This window comes from Hyperolius riggenbachi, chromosome 3 (assembly GCF_040937935.1).
Source record: "Hyperolius riggenbachi isolate aHypRig1 chromosome 3, aHypRig1.pri, whole genome shotgun sequence".
Lineage (NCBI taxonomy): Eukaryota > Metazoa > Chordata > Amphibia > Anura > Hyperoliidae > Hyperolius > Hyperolius riggenbachi.
In genome coordinates this window covers 236,616,963-236,631,740 of record NC_090648.1, presented here as the reverse complement: position 1 = coordinate 236,631,740, position 14,778 = coordinate 236,616,963, and the positions used below count along the sequence as shown (strand labels likewise).

Sequence of the window (14,778 nt, the reverse complement as noted above, 5' to 3'; positions counted from 1 at the left end):
CCTCCTCCGCTAGCGCTCCCCCCTCTGCCCGCTTCCCCATACAAAAGTTTAAGGATAGTAAAACAGTACCGGTGGTAGTGGCTGGCAGTGGGCGGCACTGTGAAGTGAGTGAGGAGGAGGAGTCCGGAGAGTGACGCGTTGAGGGAGGCCGGGTACCCTTGTGGTACTTCCGCCCTTTCTCTGACCTCACGCCCGCTGCCCGGCCTCCCTCAACGCGTCACTCTCCGGACTCCTCCTCCTCACTCACTTCACAGTGCCGCCCACTGCCACCCACTACTACCGATACTGTTTTACTTTCCTTAAACTTTTGTATGGGGAATCGGGCAGAGGGGGGAGCGCTAGCGGAGGGGGTAGGGGGAATTTCCGACCCCCCCCGCGATCGGGGCATGCTCCCCCCTTATGCCTGCGACCCCATAGGGCCCCCAAAAGCGGGATGTTCGGGGAGTTCGGGGTTCGGCCCGAACATGCCGAACATCTCGGCCATGTTCGGCGAACTTTCCCGAACCCGAACATCCAGGTGTTCGCCCAACACTAGCCAGAACATCCCCATCTCGCCAGATTGTGTCCTTCTACTGAAATTGTAGAGGTACTGAGTGACGGCTTTCTCCTGTTCTAGCAGACGAGAGAACATGACCAGGTTCGAATTCCAGCGAGTAGGGCTATCACATATCAAGCGCCTCACCGGCAAGTTGTTTCTCCGCTGAATGTCCGTAAAGCATGCCACGGCCGTGTAAGACTGCCTGAAATGCCCACACAACTTCTTGGCCTGCTTCAGGATGTCCTCTAAGCCTGGGTACTTTGACACAAATCTTTGAATGACTAGATTCAGCACATGTGCCATGCAGGGTACATGTGTCAGCTTTCCTAAATTCAAAGCGGAAAGGAGATTGCTGCCGTTGTCACACACCACGTTGCCAATCTCCAGCTAGTGCGTGGTCAGCCACTGATGCACCTGTTTGTTAAGAGCAGCCAGGAGAGCTGGTCCAGTGTGACTCTCCGCTTTGAGGCAAGACATGTCTAAGATGGCGTGACACCGTCATACCTGGCATGCAGCATAGGTCCTGGGGATCTGGGTCTGTGTAGCTGGAGAGGAGATCGCAGCACCAGTAGAGATGAACTGCCACTCAGCCAAGGAGGAGGAGGACGACGACAGCGAAGAGGATGTAGCAGGAGGAGAGGAGGTGGCAGCAGGCCTGCCTGCAAGCCGTGGAGGTGTCACAAGTTGGTCTGCTGCACAGCCACATACTCCCTGCTTGCCATCGGTCACCAGGTTGACCCAATGGGCTGTGTAAGTAATGTAGCGGCCCTGACTGTGCTTGGCAGACCAGGCATGCGTGGTCAGGTGGACCCTTGACCCAACGCTGTGTGCCAGAGATGACACCACTTGCCTCTCCACTTCACGGCACAGTTTGGGTATCACCTTTTTAGAGAAATAATTGCGGCCTGGTTTCTTCCACTGCGGTGTCCCAATGGCCACAAATTTACGGAAGGCCTCAGAGTCCACCAGCTTGTATGGTAACAGCTGGCAAGCTACCAGTTCCGCCACGCCAGCTGTCAGATGCCAGGCAAGGGGGTGACTGGCAGTAATTGGCTTGTTTCACTCAAAGATTTCCTTCACAGATACCTGGCTGCTGTGGGCAGAGGAGCAGGAACCGCTCAAGGGAGAAAGCGGCTGAAGATGCTGCACCTGAAGGAGGAAGAGGAGAAGGAAGGTGGCTTTTCTTTTGTGTGCTGCTTTTGCTCAGGTGCTCTTCCCATTGCAGTTTGTGTCTTTTCTTCATGTGCCTTCATAAGGCAGTTGTCCCTACGTGAGTGTTGGCCTTTCCACGGCTCAATTTTTGGAGGCAGAGACAATAGATGGCATTGCTCCAATCTGAGGCAGACACATTAAAACATTTCCAAACTGCTGAGCCCCCCTGGGGTGATGGCACTATGGTGGCATCAGCAGCTGACGTTGAAGGGCATGTTGGCTGGCTTTACATAGGTGGCGATACATGCCGCCGGACACTGCCACCAGCTGTTTCTGATGGTGAGCTCCCCCTGCTTCTTTCAGCAACTCGTCTCCTCCTACTCCTCTCTGAATCCCCCTCTGAACTGTCCCCCTGTTCATCTCCTCTATTGGGGGCATACGTGGGATCCATATCATCATCATCATCATAATCATCCTGCCCAGCTTCGCTTGCCTCAGACACCTCTAAAACTGCACCAACAGCAGGTACTTCATCATCTTCACACGTTACGTCTGCCTAACTCAGACATATTAGGTGGTGTAACTTGCTTAGCTCCTTCATCTGGTTGTAACAATAATGGCTGTGAATCAGTTAATTCCCCACCAATTAACTCCTGCGAAGTGTCAAATGCAATGGATGTGGTGCTTGTAGTAGCGCTGGTGGCTGCGGAAGATGAGGTGTTCTGTGTTAAATAGTCAACCACGTCCTGATAATCTTGGGAGTTAATGGGACTTGCATTCTTCTGAGCACTGTACTTTGGTCGAGAGCCACACGAAATCACATCAACATGACCTCGCACAGACCTGCCAGGTGGCCTTCCTCTGGGTCTGCCTCTACCTCTGCCTGTTTTGTCCATTGTGTCCATATCAGGGGGGATGAAGTGAAAGGTATGCACTGATTTGACTAATACAATGTGCAGTCACACAGGTGCAGTTAACAGGTATGCATGGAGTGGTATATCACACTGCGTGCACTCATGTAGGTAGGTAGGTGCACTGAACACAACAGGTAGGTATATGCAGTGATGAGGTGGGTGCACTGAACACAACAGGTAGGTATATGCAGTGATGAGGTGGGTGCACTGAACACAAGAGGTAGGTATATGCAGTGATGGGTATTACAATGTGCACCTGTCACACACAGACAGGTAGCAGACAGGCACAATGACACTACATGCGCTCAACACACGTAGGTAGGTGGGTGCACTGTGAACAACAGGTAGGTAGGTATATGCAGTAATGGGTATTACAATGTGCACCTGTCACACACACAGTTAGTCACTAAATGTGCTGGGCCTGGCAGTGGCACACACACAGTATGAATTATCAAGGGTGTCTATGCAACACAAGTGTCAGTGGGACACACAGAAAAAAAATAGATCACAAGAATAAGATTAGCTCTCAAAAGAGCTGTTGTGGGGTGCTATTTTAGCAATAAGTCCACCTGAACATCTCCCTCTTTTAGACGGTTTTTAAACATTTTTATTCTACTCTGGTGTCTCTGTACTCCAAGCCTTGCTGAAATCTTGATTCCACACTTGGTGGAGGGGTGCTACCCCAATTCCTATCTACAGAGAGCGACATCTTAATAACCTGAGTGGGGTCAGGTTCTAATACTCCCCACCTGCACTTGAAGTGGTTGCCTATGGGTAACCCATGTTTGTGAGTATTTCTAAATATTTTGCTTTAAACCACAGCCAACTTAACAATACTACACCATATTGGGCTCTCGATTTCTCTTTGTTCTTCCAAGCACATTTTAGCAATAAGAATCAGCAAGGGGAAATCAAAGAAGCCTACAAGAGTCTAACTAATCTTTCCCTATGAGAGAGTCTGCAGCAGCTGTCCCTTCTTTATTTACTGCAGGCACACGAGTGAGTATAATGGCCGGTGGTGCATGCCTTTTATAAGGGGGGTGAGGCTTCAGGCGAGAGTGTAGCCTGATTGGCTACAATGTGCCTGCTGACTGTGATGTAGAGGGTCAAAGTTGACCCTAATGGTGCTCTATGGGGGCAAACCGAACTTCCGTAAAAGTTTGCAGTTGTCCGTGATCGCGAACCACCGGAAGTTCGCTGGGAACCATTCGGGCCATCTCTACAGACAATCTGAGGTCAATGCAGGTGGCAAACAGAGAGTAGTCAGATTCCAGGCAGAAGGTCGGTACAGGCGGCAGACAGAGGGTAGTCAGATTCCAGGCAGAAGTTTGATTCACCAATAATCCAATACAATAATCACATGCAGCAAAAGCACACAGCCAAAGCTATCACAGGCAATGACAGATTGCACTCAGCAGGTTTAAATACCAACAGCATCCAATCAGTGGCCGGCCACACAACACAGCAACCAATCACACAGCTGCAGCCCTGCCTGAGTGCCAGCTGACTAACATTACAAATCTTACCTATGTGTCAGGTGACTAAGACAGTCAGCTGACACAAACTCTTATGTTTTCTTAGCGAATAGGATGGATGTTTACTCCAGATCGTCCGTCCCGACACAGTGTGAGAATGCTGAGGACCTGAAGCGGCGTGCGCAGCCCCGTCGGGAAGGACGCCCACGTTGCTAGGGTCTGCATGCACAGAGAAGGAAGAAGACGGAGCGGCTTGTTTATCGCCGCGGGAGCCGTCACAGCGGGATCGTTCAGGTAAGTCCCTTACAGCAGTCTACTGAGAGGCATATTTTACTCCTATTTTGTGCTCTAGAAGTGTAGGTGTGGCACGTGTGTGTGTGTCTCTCTATGTGTGTGTGTAGTGTTTTGCTTTCCTGTGTACTCTTTGGTGTTTTTTCATGAATGTGGCTATGTAGTGTTGTGTTTTCTTCTCCTGCCTCTGTCCATGTGTGCACCTATTCTTCCTTATGAACTTCCCATCGTGTTTTCTCACAATATTGCAGAACATTTATACAGTCAGCAGGCTTCATTGTTTACTCCGTGCTTGGCAGTAAGAGCCCTAGTGACCTCATAGTCAGGTGAACTCCTGGACTCACCAAAAAAAATTGGCTTTATTAGAGTCTAAATACTGTATATATAATCATGTATAAATTATTCCACACATACACCAACCCCCTTTTTGGCCTAAAAAATAGGCAAAAAACTATGACCCGCCCGCAATTGGCCGACCCTCAATGTGCACATTGGAGCTTGCCAGCATCACATTGGAGCTTGCCAGCATGTGCAGAGTGCATACTGGAGCATGCTTCAGCATAAATACCGTATATACCGGCGTATAAGATGACTGGGTGTATAAGACGACCCCCCAACTTTTTCAATTAAAATATAGAGTTTGTGATATACTCACCGTATAAGACTACCCCTCTTCCAACGTACACCAAATAAAAAAAAAATCATATACTGGTGCTGTACTGTATGTGGTACCCAGTATATAACAGTATATTGTCAATTAACTGGTTGGATTGGTCAACTCTCCCTGTCTCCCTGTTTATCAGAGCAGTATGGAAGAACAGATCGCGCTGTGCCCATAAAATACACATCTTTCATCCTTATGGCTCACCCTTGTATCCTATTTACCTCCCTCTCTGCCTCTCAGATCTCACACATATGCGCCTGCGCCGCTTCACTACAGTCCTCAGCAGCAAGATCTGAGAGACGGTAACAGGATAGGGGGTATCACCCGGCATCAATGATACCCGGCGTATAAGACGACCCCCAACTTTTCAGAAGATTTTCAAGGGTTAAAAAGTAGTCTTATACGCAGGAATATACAGTAGCTACCTGTCCTTTCTCCAGCTTGTATCCTCTAGAGTTCTGTGCAGCTTCTCATCTGGCCACTAGAGCTCCAGACTCTCTGTCATGTGACCGCAGTGAGCCTGCAGCTCTATTGGCCAGTTCAAAAGCTGCATGGAACACTAGAGGATTCAAGCTGGAGCAAGGACAGGTACCTATACATGCTAAAGCACGCTCCAACACACACTCTGCATATGAACCACATGCACGCACGCACGCACGCACGCACACACACACACACACACACACACACACAAACACACACACACACACACACACACACACACACACACACACACACACACACACACACACACACACACACACACACACACACACACACACGCGCACACACATGCGCGCACACACGCACACACACACACACACACACAGACACACACACACACACACACACACACACACACACACACACCACCCTGGTACATCACCAGTGGATATGCCAACTTCCCACTGCTTTTCACCTAAAATTTGAGTGTAAAAGAATTGGCCTATCTGTGGTGATATATGGTAGCTCTTGATATCCTGTCATTGATATTGTTATTATTTGGCAACTCTGGTACAATCGAGGCTGTTAATAATGGAATGGAATTTTTTTTCAATCTAATCTCAAAGTACCAGAGTTATGTTATGCATTTCTAACTGTTCTGAAGAGTTTTGAATGAAAAAAGTAATTAATGTACTTGGGCTGGACCCTTGCAGCGATAAGTGATTCCACGGGGAATATTTGCAGACTGCAAACCGAGCCAAATGAAATCTTAGTTTGGACTTATCAATTTGCTGAACACTAGCAACCTTTTTTCCCTTATTTTTCTTTTTCTTCTTTTAGCTCATCAGTATGAGTTATAAGAATGCCTGACAAAAATAAGAAGCATCTTGTAAAATGCATGTCCTTTGTCTCTTGTAAAAACATGAAAATCTGTGCTTTGTAACATAAAAGCAGAATGATACATGGATACCAGTGGGAAATTATTTTGGGATGACAGTGAGCGAATATACGTAGAAATCACAGAAAGCGACATAGAAAAAAATGTTCTGCCAAGCATCTCAGCAGCTGAGCCTGTCACATCTGAGATCCATGCTGCCTTCTGCCTTCCTGTTCAAATTGAGTTTCCTGCATAAAGAAGTATTTCTTTAGTCATCATGAAAGTGGAGCATTATTACAGGAGAATGGAAATGTGATTTCTCCTGAGTTGTTCCCCTGATGTTATGATCCATCATCATTTGTCTTAAGGGCTAGTTGAATAAACAGTGCAGGTAGATACATTGTGTATTACAGAACCACTTCCCATATCTACATAAATGTTATAACCAGTTTTATGCATGAGATGTTTTATAAACATTCATGTCTATGTGCAAGATCCTAGAGATAATAAAGACAGAATAATATAACTTGCTTGACTCGGCATGGATTTACCTCACAGGAGCCTATAGGCACAGATGTCCTGGCACCTTAGACTTCACCCTCCATGAACCTACAAATTTCCACTAAACTGCACTACAAGTGTGCTGGCTGGCCCAGCTGTCACTTTTCCCTTTCATCCCTTGCCCGTCATAGGTAGCTACAGGTGCCCCTTAGTATTAGGTAGCTAAGAGTACCATAATATTAAGTTTTTAGAGGTGCTCCCAAGTATCCTCAGCTATTATTAGCTAGAGCTGCCCCTGACTGAAGGGAGATCTTGGGCTTGATTCACAAAGCAGTGCCATCTGTTAGCCCGCCTGTGAAAACCCCCTTAGCACATCTAAACCAGCTTTTCGCTCGCGAAACTTTATGCGCGTAAAACTTTACGCGCGCACTGCACAGAACGCAGGGCGCTTCGCGCGAAGTGCCCATTAAAGCTTATGGGACTTAGCGCGCGCATAGGACTTTGTGCGCGTAAAACTTTGTGCACAAAACTTTGTGCGCGATCTGATTGAGAAATCCGGTGCTAATCTACTTAGCACCCTGGTTAGCACGTCTAAAGACTTTAGACGTGCTAAGTAGGTTAGCACTGCTTTGTGAATCAAGCCCCTTGTCTGTGGAATACCAAGAGTACGGTGGGTTACCTCTCATTTACACTCTCATCAGGACTTTGCATCGGGAGGAAGGAGGGAGGCTTTCAAGGAGTGAGCCGCCTTTCAATCATCAGGTGCCTGTAGGTACATGCCTACAGTGCCTTATGGTAACTCTGGCCTTGTGCTTGACCAAAGAGTGGTTGGTCTCCATTCTACTCATCTGCAAAATCCCAGAATAGTCAGGACACCAATAAATGTTCTAAGGGTGTTTCTTGAATCATCAGCCCCATCCATCCATTTTTTTTCGGGAGCCTTTAAGGGTCCCTGTTTATCAGGGCACACAGATACCATAGACTAGTGTACTGTAAGGTATCCAGGTGATCACCACTAACTACCCTTCAGATGAAATACCCCAATCTCCACCACAATCTTAACCTAGAGCAAAGCCTACACTTGCCCAAGAGAATAAATATGTCTACCAAACTTCTATTGCCCCAGGACTTATTCACTTATTTGTACAAAGTATTGAATGTGAGGCTAAGGTAACTGATAAAACACTCAAAGACCAAACAAAGGCAGATTCCAGGTATGAGGCCAAAGCTCATACATAGAAGATCAGATAATTTATGATCAGAGGGATAGCACAAGTCACAGTCAGAAACCAGCCAGAGGTCATACACAGAGGATCAGGCAGATAGCTGGCTAAACCAGGAGATGAGACAGGAGCGTGGTCAGTGAAAAGTAGATGTCAATACAGGCAGTAAACTGGGAAGGTCAAAGAAGTCGAGGTGAATACATAAATAGAGCAATTCAGAAGTATACTCTAAGCTGAGCAGACAACTGAACAACATAAGAGGCATAGAACCCAAACAGGAAGACACTTTTATGTAACGCGCAACCAGTCAGTGAGCAAATGCCAATCAGACTCATTAGAACATTAATTAGCCTGGTGTGATCTACTAGGAATTGGCTGCAATTGGCTGCAACCCAACTGCCATGCAAAGCAGGCTTACTTGGCAAATAATAAGCCTAATGAGAACCAGGTAAGTTTGTGGCAATACCTAGAGTGGGTGACAACACTACTCCTGCTAGCTTAGGCTGATGAAGAGCATAACGAGAATGTACACAGTATGAGTGCATGCCTACTTAGGTCCTATTCCTAACATGTAGGATGCTGTACAATAATTAAAGTGTTAAACTGTCACCATGGTGTTAATTTTGTGTTACATTCCCACCAAAAACATTTAATTAACCACTTGAGGCAAAATGGAAGTTTCTAAACATCCTATTTGTGCACTAATTAGTTTTGATTTGATTAATGTCCATTGTGTTGAAATGCGTGTGCATCAGTTTTAACCCCTCAATGGAGGAGCATTCTGTGGTTAAATCAGTTAATTACTTGACAATTGCAAGCGTTAATATGTTATGGGTCAAACATTCTGGCACCTGGAGTCCCTATCTTGTGAAGGATTCAGTTGATGTTATAATAACCTGCATTGGAACAATTAGTGATCTGCTGACTATTCTGGGATTAGAATAAGGTGGGCCTGATTTATTAGCCAACAGATTGCAAAATGTAATTTTTTTGATCATTTATGGTACATCCTGCCCACCCTGCAATGCTGCCATGATGTGCAGAGAATAATAGTCTACCGCGTCACTCTCATTAGCTAAAATTGGCATTGTAGTTAATTGTGATTAGTGCAGGTAGAAATGTAATTTGTTGGTTTCTATAGGCAACAACACATCTTCTGTTCAGCACCAGCAGCTTAGCTTCAGGGCCGGATTTGTACTTTTTACCGCCCAAGGCCAACGATACTGGCTGTATGGTTGTTATCTCTGTGTGCCACAATGAGAATTCTCCTTACTTTCCATCATTGGATGTCACAGACAATAACTATTTTAGTAATATGTGTATAGATTATAAATTATGTTTTCCTTAAGAACTTTTATGTTATGATTGCCATCTCGTTGTGTCACCATGAGAGTTAGGTTTATGTGTACCTGCAGAAAAGAGCTTACAGGTCTTGCAGGGACGAAACAAGTACAGGATAGAGAGTTCAAAGGTTAACTCTGTCTTTGTATATAGGGATGGCTGCATAGAACAGCTTTACTGCCCCTCACTGAGCCGCCCCTAAATTTCTAGTGCCCTAGGCCATGGCCTATGTGGCCTTGCCAGAAATCCGGCCCTGCTTAGCTTATAGCTGTACTCCGCGATATGACATTCTCACAGCAGGCAGATGTCTCATCTCAAAAGTGGACTCAAGCCTAAAAGAGAACCCGACTTGGCATATTATAATCTTAATAGGACCCAGAGGCATGTTGTGTGCACAAAGACATGCCTCTGGGTCATTGCACCGCCACTGCCAGCCCACTGCACCGTGTTGCACCTCCTTAAAAGATCGCCAGCCTAGCAACAATCTGCTTGCTGCTAGCTGGCTTTATTTATGTGAGCATGTCAGTAGCATCTCCCCCTGATAACACGTTCCCCTCCGCTGCTCTCCGCCTCTGTTTGCTTCCTCCAATAGGAAGCCAAGCCGTCACCCAGGATTACTTCCCTCTTCACTGCTGAGCATCACACTTAATTTTCTGTAGGTTGCTCGCATCATTTATTTTAAATCCTGCCAGTCCTAAGTACATTTATATTTTGTTCTCTATGCAGGTTAAATCTCTTATGGAATTTAGAGCCTGAGAGTGTGGGGCTATGCCTTCTAAGCAATAACAACCTGCACCGTCTATAAGACTGTGGAGTACTTTGTGATCAGAGAAAGTTTACCCCCTTTGAAGAACACCTTATTCCTTAGAGGGTAACTCATGGTAGAATGCGGAAGCCCCTTAACCCTTTTGGGAACGGCCACCTAACCCCCCTTAAGGACCAGGCATTTTTGCATGGGCGGGCGCATTTAAGGGGGGAGGGTCAGGCAGCCGGATCCCTGTTACGGATTGCTGGGCATGGTGTCCTAAGTGTGGCCAGGTGTCCCCCCTGTAGCTGGCAACCTATACTCACCTTCCAGGCTCCAGCGATTGAGCTGCTGTGGACACCTCTACTCTCGCTGGCATCCCCACTCGTACTGCCACTAAGTCCTGGGCTTGATGATGTCATCAAGCCGTGACCCAGTCCTTACGTCACAGCGAGTGGGGATGCCAGCCAGAGCGGAGGGGAGTGCAGGTCGCCAGGGGAACGGCAGGAAGGTGAGTGGATCCTCTTCTTTCCCCCCTACCGCCGAGGTTCTTATGGAGATCACTATGAGCCGCCAGCGATTGTAGCGATCACGTGACCAGGAGCCATACGCTATGGCTCCTGGTCACTGAGGGGAGATGTCAGCTGTCATATGACAGCTTAATCTCCCCTCTCGGGTGCGCATGATCGCGTTGGGAGCAGAAACGGCAGGCGGTGTAAATCCTATGCCGCATCAGGTTAGAACGGCTACAAGTGCGGCGTAGGATTTAATATAGGTGGGCCCCAATGGGTTAAGCAAGAGGGAGAACCCAGATGTCCACCACAACCCATGTGGATTGAGTATAGTGATACATTAGTATGCCTTAACCATTTACAAAAATAATTAGAAGTTAAGCAAAAAATGCAAACACCAAGAAAAATATTTTATGTGAATAATAACAATTTTTAACTTACCTTTTATTAACAATGCCATGTGAAGGACCTCAGAATAAAGGTCCCGTGTCAGTGTCCTCCTAATTAAAATTCCAAGGCAAAGTAAGCAACATTTCCATAAGAAATGACCCATGGTGAAAAACTAGTTGCATGCAAAATTCACCCAAAAAATGTCCCATGGCAAAAAAAGAAAGTTGGGTGATATATTCCTAAAATATTTATTCCCCAGCAAAAAATGATCCCATGCCATGGCCACAGGAGGGCCTACTGCTTCTTCTTAAAGCTGCTGTGATACCTAGAGGAATAGAAAAATAAAAGCAGGAGATGAGACAGAAAAATGTCTTTCATTATATGCCTAATCCATCTGCTTATAAATGATATATACTTTGGAATCACTACCAACATCATTATCACCACCATGTTCCTGTTTAGCCAAGATAAGCAAAGGTCGGGTGCCCATCCAAGATGGTAGCCAACCAACCTTTGCTTATCTTGGTCCCTTTGTTTGCTGGCACGTGTTAGTAGTTGAATCAGACCTATTATTAGCATTTCAGCTAGTACTGACTATGGAATGCAGACTACTGATGACTTTAACTTGTTACTGTGAGGAAACGCGGAAAAGCCGCCGTCTCTCGAGGTGAGGCGGCTGTTTCCGCGTCCAGCATGGCGTCACAACGCGGAAAAAACGCCGCATGCCGCATGGGCAGTGCGGCGGAATCCGCATTGGTAACGGCGGAATCCGCATCAGAGGCGGCCCCCACATTAGATTCATTGCATGACAGTACTGGTGTGGCTGGGACTGATAGTCCACCAAGATTCAAACTTACACGCGCGCGAGCACAGAGGCAGAGTTTAAATAGCAGTTAGAAGGGTGTCGGCTGACCAGCTGGGTCAGCTGACAAATTCCACTGCTCCCATTGGACCAGCAATTAGGGAGGTCCTGGAAAGGTCCTAGAGTATATATACTGCTGGTTGTTCACTTGCTCTTTGTCTGGCGTGCGATCACACATGTGGGAGCACCCAGATCCGTAGTCAGATCCGTAAGTGTGCCGGGACCAGCTGGAGCTGTAATCCTACACTTAGCTAGATTCTGTTGATAGCTAAAGTACTAGTTTGATTGTGATTATCTGTTATGACTTTTGCCTGCCTTGACCACCCTTCTGAACTCTGATCTTGTACCTCGTTATTTCTGATACTCTGTTGCCGAACCCCGGCTCGTTCCTTGACTCTGCTTCTGCCTCCTGATTTTGTACCCCGATATATCTGATACCCCGTTGCTGAACCCTGCCTGTGCTTTGACTCCGCCTTTGCCTCCTGATCTTGTACTTTATCTGTCTGTGTGTGTACGACCTGGCTTGTCCGACCTCGAGAACCGACCTTACCGTTAGAGGCGGTTCCTCGCTCTGTTAGCGATCCTCCCTCCTTAGGGTCACTTTCAGATATACCGTCCTACTGTCAGTCTGACTCCTCCCGTCTTGGAGAGCTCAGGTCTGCGGAAGGAATCTGTGCAGTACTCCTTGCTGCATTGAGGCCTTGTCCTCTAAGTGTTACTGTTACACTAAACACTACACTCTACTCAGGTGAACAGAGGTTAGTTTGTATATCGGATTATCGGTGAGACTGCAGATCACTTATAATCTGGTATATATCTGTATTTCCGGTGATACTGCAGATCACCGGTAATCAGATACTCTCTGCACCCACCGATCGTTACAGAACGCCAGACCAAAATACAAAATGGACGCAAACACTCATTGTCTGGGTGTACTTGCCGCTTCGGTGGACAACATCAATCAAGTACTGGGCACTCACATAACTCTTATTGATGCCCTATCAGGGTCTGTACAAACCCTCCAGACATCAGTGGATCATGTGCGATCCTCTCCTAGCTCTGACATACGTATGCCTGTACCTGAAAGCTTTTCCGGCCACAGATCTGACTTCCGGAATTTTAGGAGTAGGGTGTTGTCCTATTTTGAGTTGAGACCCCAATCTTCGGGTACTGAGACCCAGAGGGTCACGTTTATTAAAACTTTGTTGTCCGGCGACTCCCAGTCTTGGGCGTATAGCCTGCTCGCCGGAGACAAAGCTCTTACCTCTGTAGAGGAATTTTTTAAAGCTATGGCAGTAATTTACGACGATCCGGACCTTGCCTCGACTTCTGAGCGGAAGCTCAAGCTTTTGCGTCAAGGCGAAGGTCCGGTCGAAGATTACGCGGCCGAGTTTAGGAGGTGGTCAGTTACGGCCAGGTGGGACACCTATGCCCTATTAGATCATTTCTTGTCAGGGCTGTCCGATGAGGTCTCTGATTTGATGTTAAGCCAGCCCGAGCCCAGAACAGTCGATGAGGCCATCTCAGCGGCCATCCGAATCGACCGCAGGCTGCGCTACCAAAAACAGACCAGGGGTAGTTCCCGTCTCAGAGGGGTATCTTACACCACGGTCCCAGTGACTCCACCTCCTACTATTTCACCTTCTCCCGTCTTGCCTCCTTCCGAGCTGATGCAGATTGCTCGGTCAAAATTAACCCAGGTAGAGCGAAGACGGAGAATGACCGAACAGCTGTGTTTGTACTGCGGTGAAGGGGGGCATATAGTACAGAACTGCCCCAATAAGCCGGGAAAACGCTACCGCTTAGGAGTGGTGGGGGGTAACACCCTGGGCGTCCGACTTTTACCCCTAGAAGAAAAACGATTGCTTCTTCCCTGTACCGTTACGTGGGAAGATAAGACTGAGGTCACGGAAGCCTTTATCGATTCAGGCTCCGCGGCAAATTTTATGGATTTTGAGTTTGCTAAGAGATTGTGTATTCCGCTCACACCAGTACAACCACCCATCCAGGTTACGGCAGTGGATGACTCTCCTCTGCAAGGGAATCACCCACTGTCTCAGACACCAGAGGTGGGGGTCACCATAGGGGTACTGCACTGGGAAAAGTTACAGTTCTTTGTGTTGCATATGACAACCTCCACCATTATACTCGGCATGCCATGGTTGCACCTTCATTCTCCACACATTGATTGGGCCACCGGCCAACTAATTTCTTGGTCAGCACACTGCTTTCAGCGATGTTTAGGGAAGGTGACATTGGGCCAAACCAGGGTTCATGTACAGGGGGTACCTGAGCAATATGTGGAATATTCTGATGTATTCTGTCCCAAGGCTGCAGACAAGTTACCCCCACATCGCCCTTTCGATTGCCCCATTGATATACGTTCAGGTTGTATGCCCCCTCGGGGTCATTTGTACAATTTATCTGGGCCAGAGAAATTGGCTATGCAGGAATATATCCGTGACAATTTAGCCAAAGGCTTCATCCGGCCGTCCCGATCGCCTGCTGGAGCAGGTTTCTTTTTCGTTAAAAAGAAAGACGGGGGCCTGCGGCCCTGTATTGATTACCGGGGACTAAATAAGATCACGGTAAAGAATCGCTATCCGTTACCCCTGATAGACGATTTATTTACGCAGGTCACCGATGCTAAGATCTTCTCAAAGCTGGATTTACGGGGCGCGTACAACCTGGTGCGCATTAGAAAGGGCGATGAGTGGAAAACGGCCTTTAACACGCCAGACGGGCATTACGAGTATCTGGTGATGCCCTTTGGGTTATGTAATGCCCCGGCCGTTTTCCAGGAACTCATCAACGAGGTCTTCAGAGAGGTGTTGGGGAGATTTGTGCTG

The 14,778-nt window shown here is 47.3% G+C and overlaps 1 long non-coding RNA gene across 1 annotated transcript in view; it reads right to left on the bottom strand.

Moving 5' to 3' along the window:
• Positions 1–11,124: 11,124 nt before the first annotated feature.
• The window catches only part of LOC137561354 (uncharacterized), a 57,324-nt gene continuing 53,670 nt past the window's right edge, over positions 11,125–14,778 (bottom strand). The window contains exon 5 of the long non-coding RNA XR_011029979.1: positions 11,125–11,392. This is a non-coding gene — a long non-coding RNA (uncharacterized lncRNA). The remainder of the gene's footprint in view (positions 11,393–14,778) is intronic.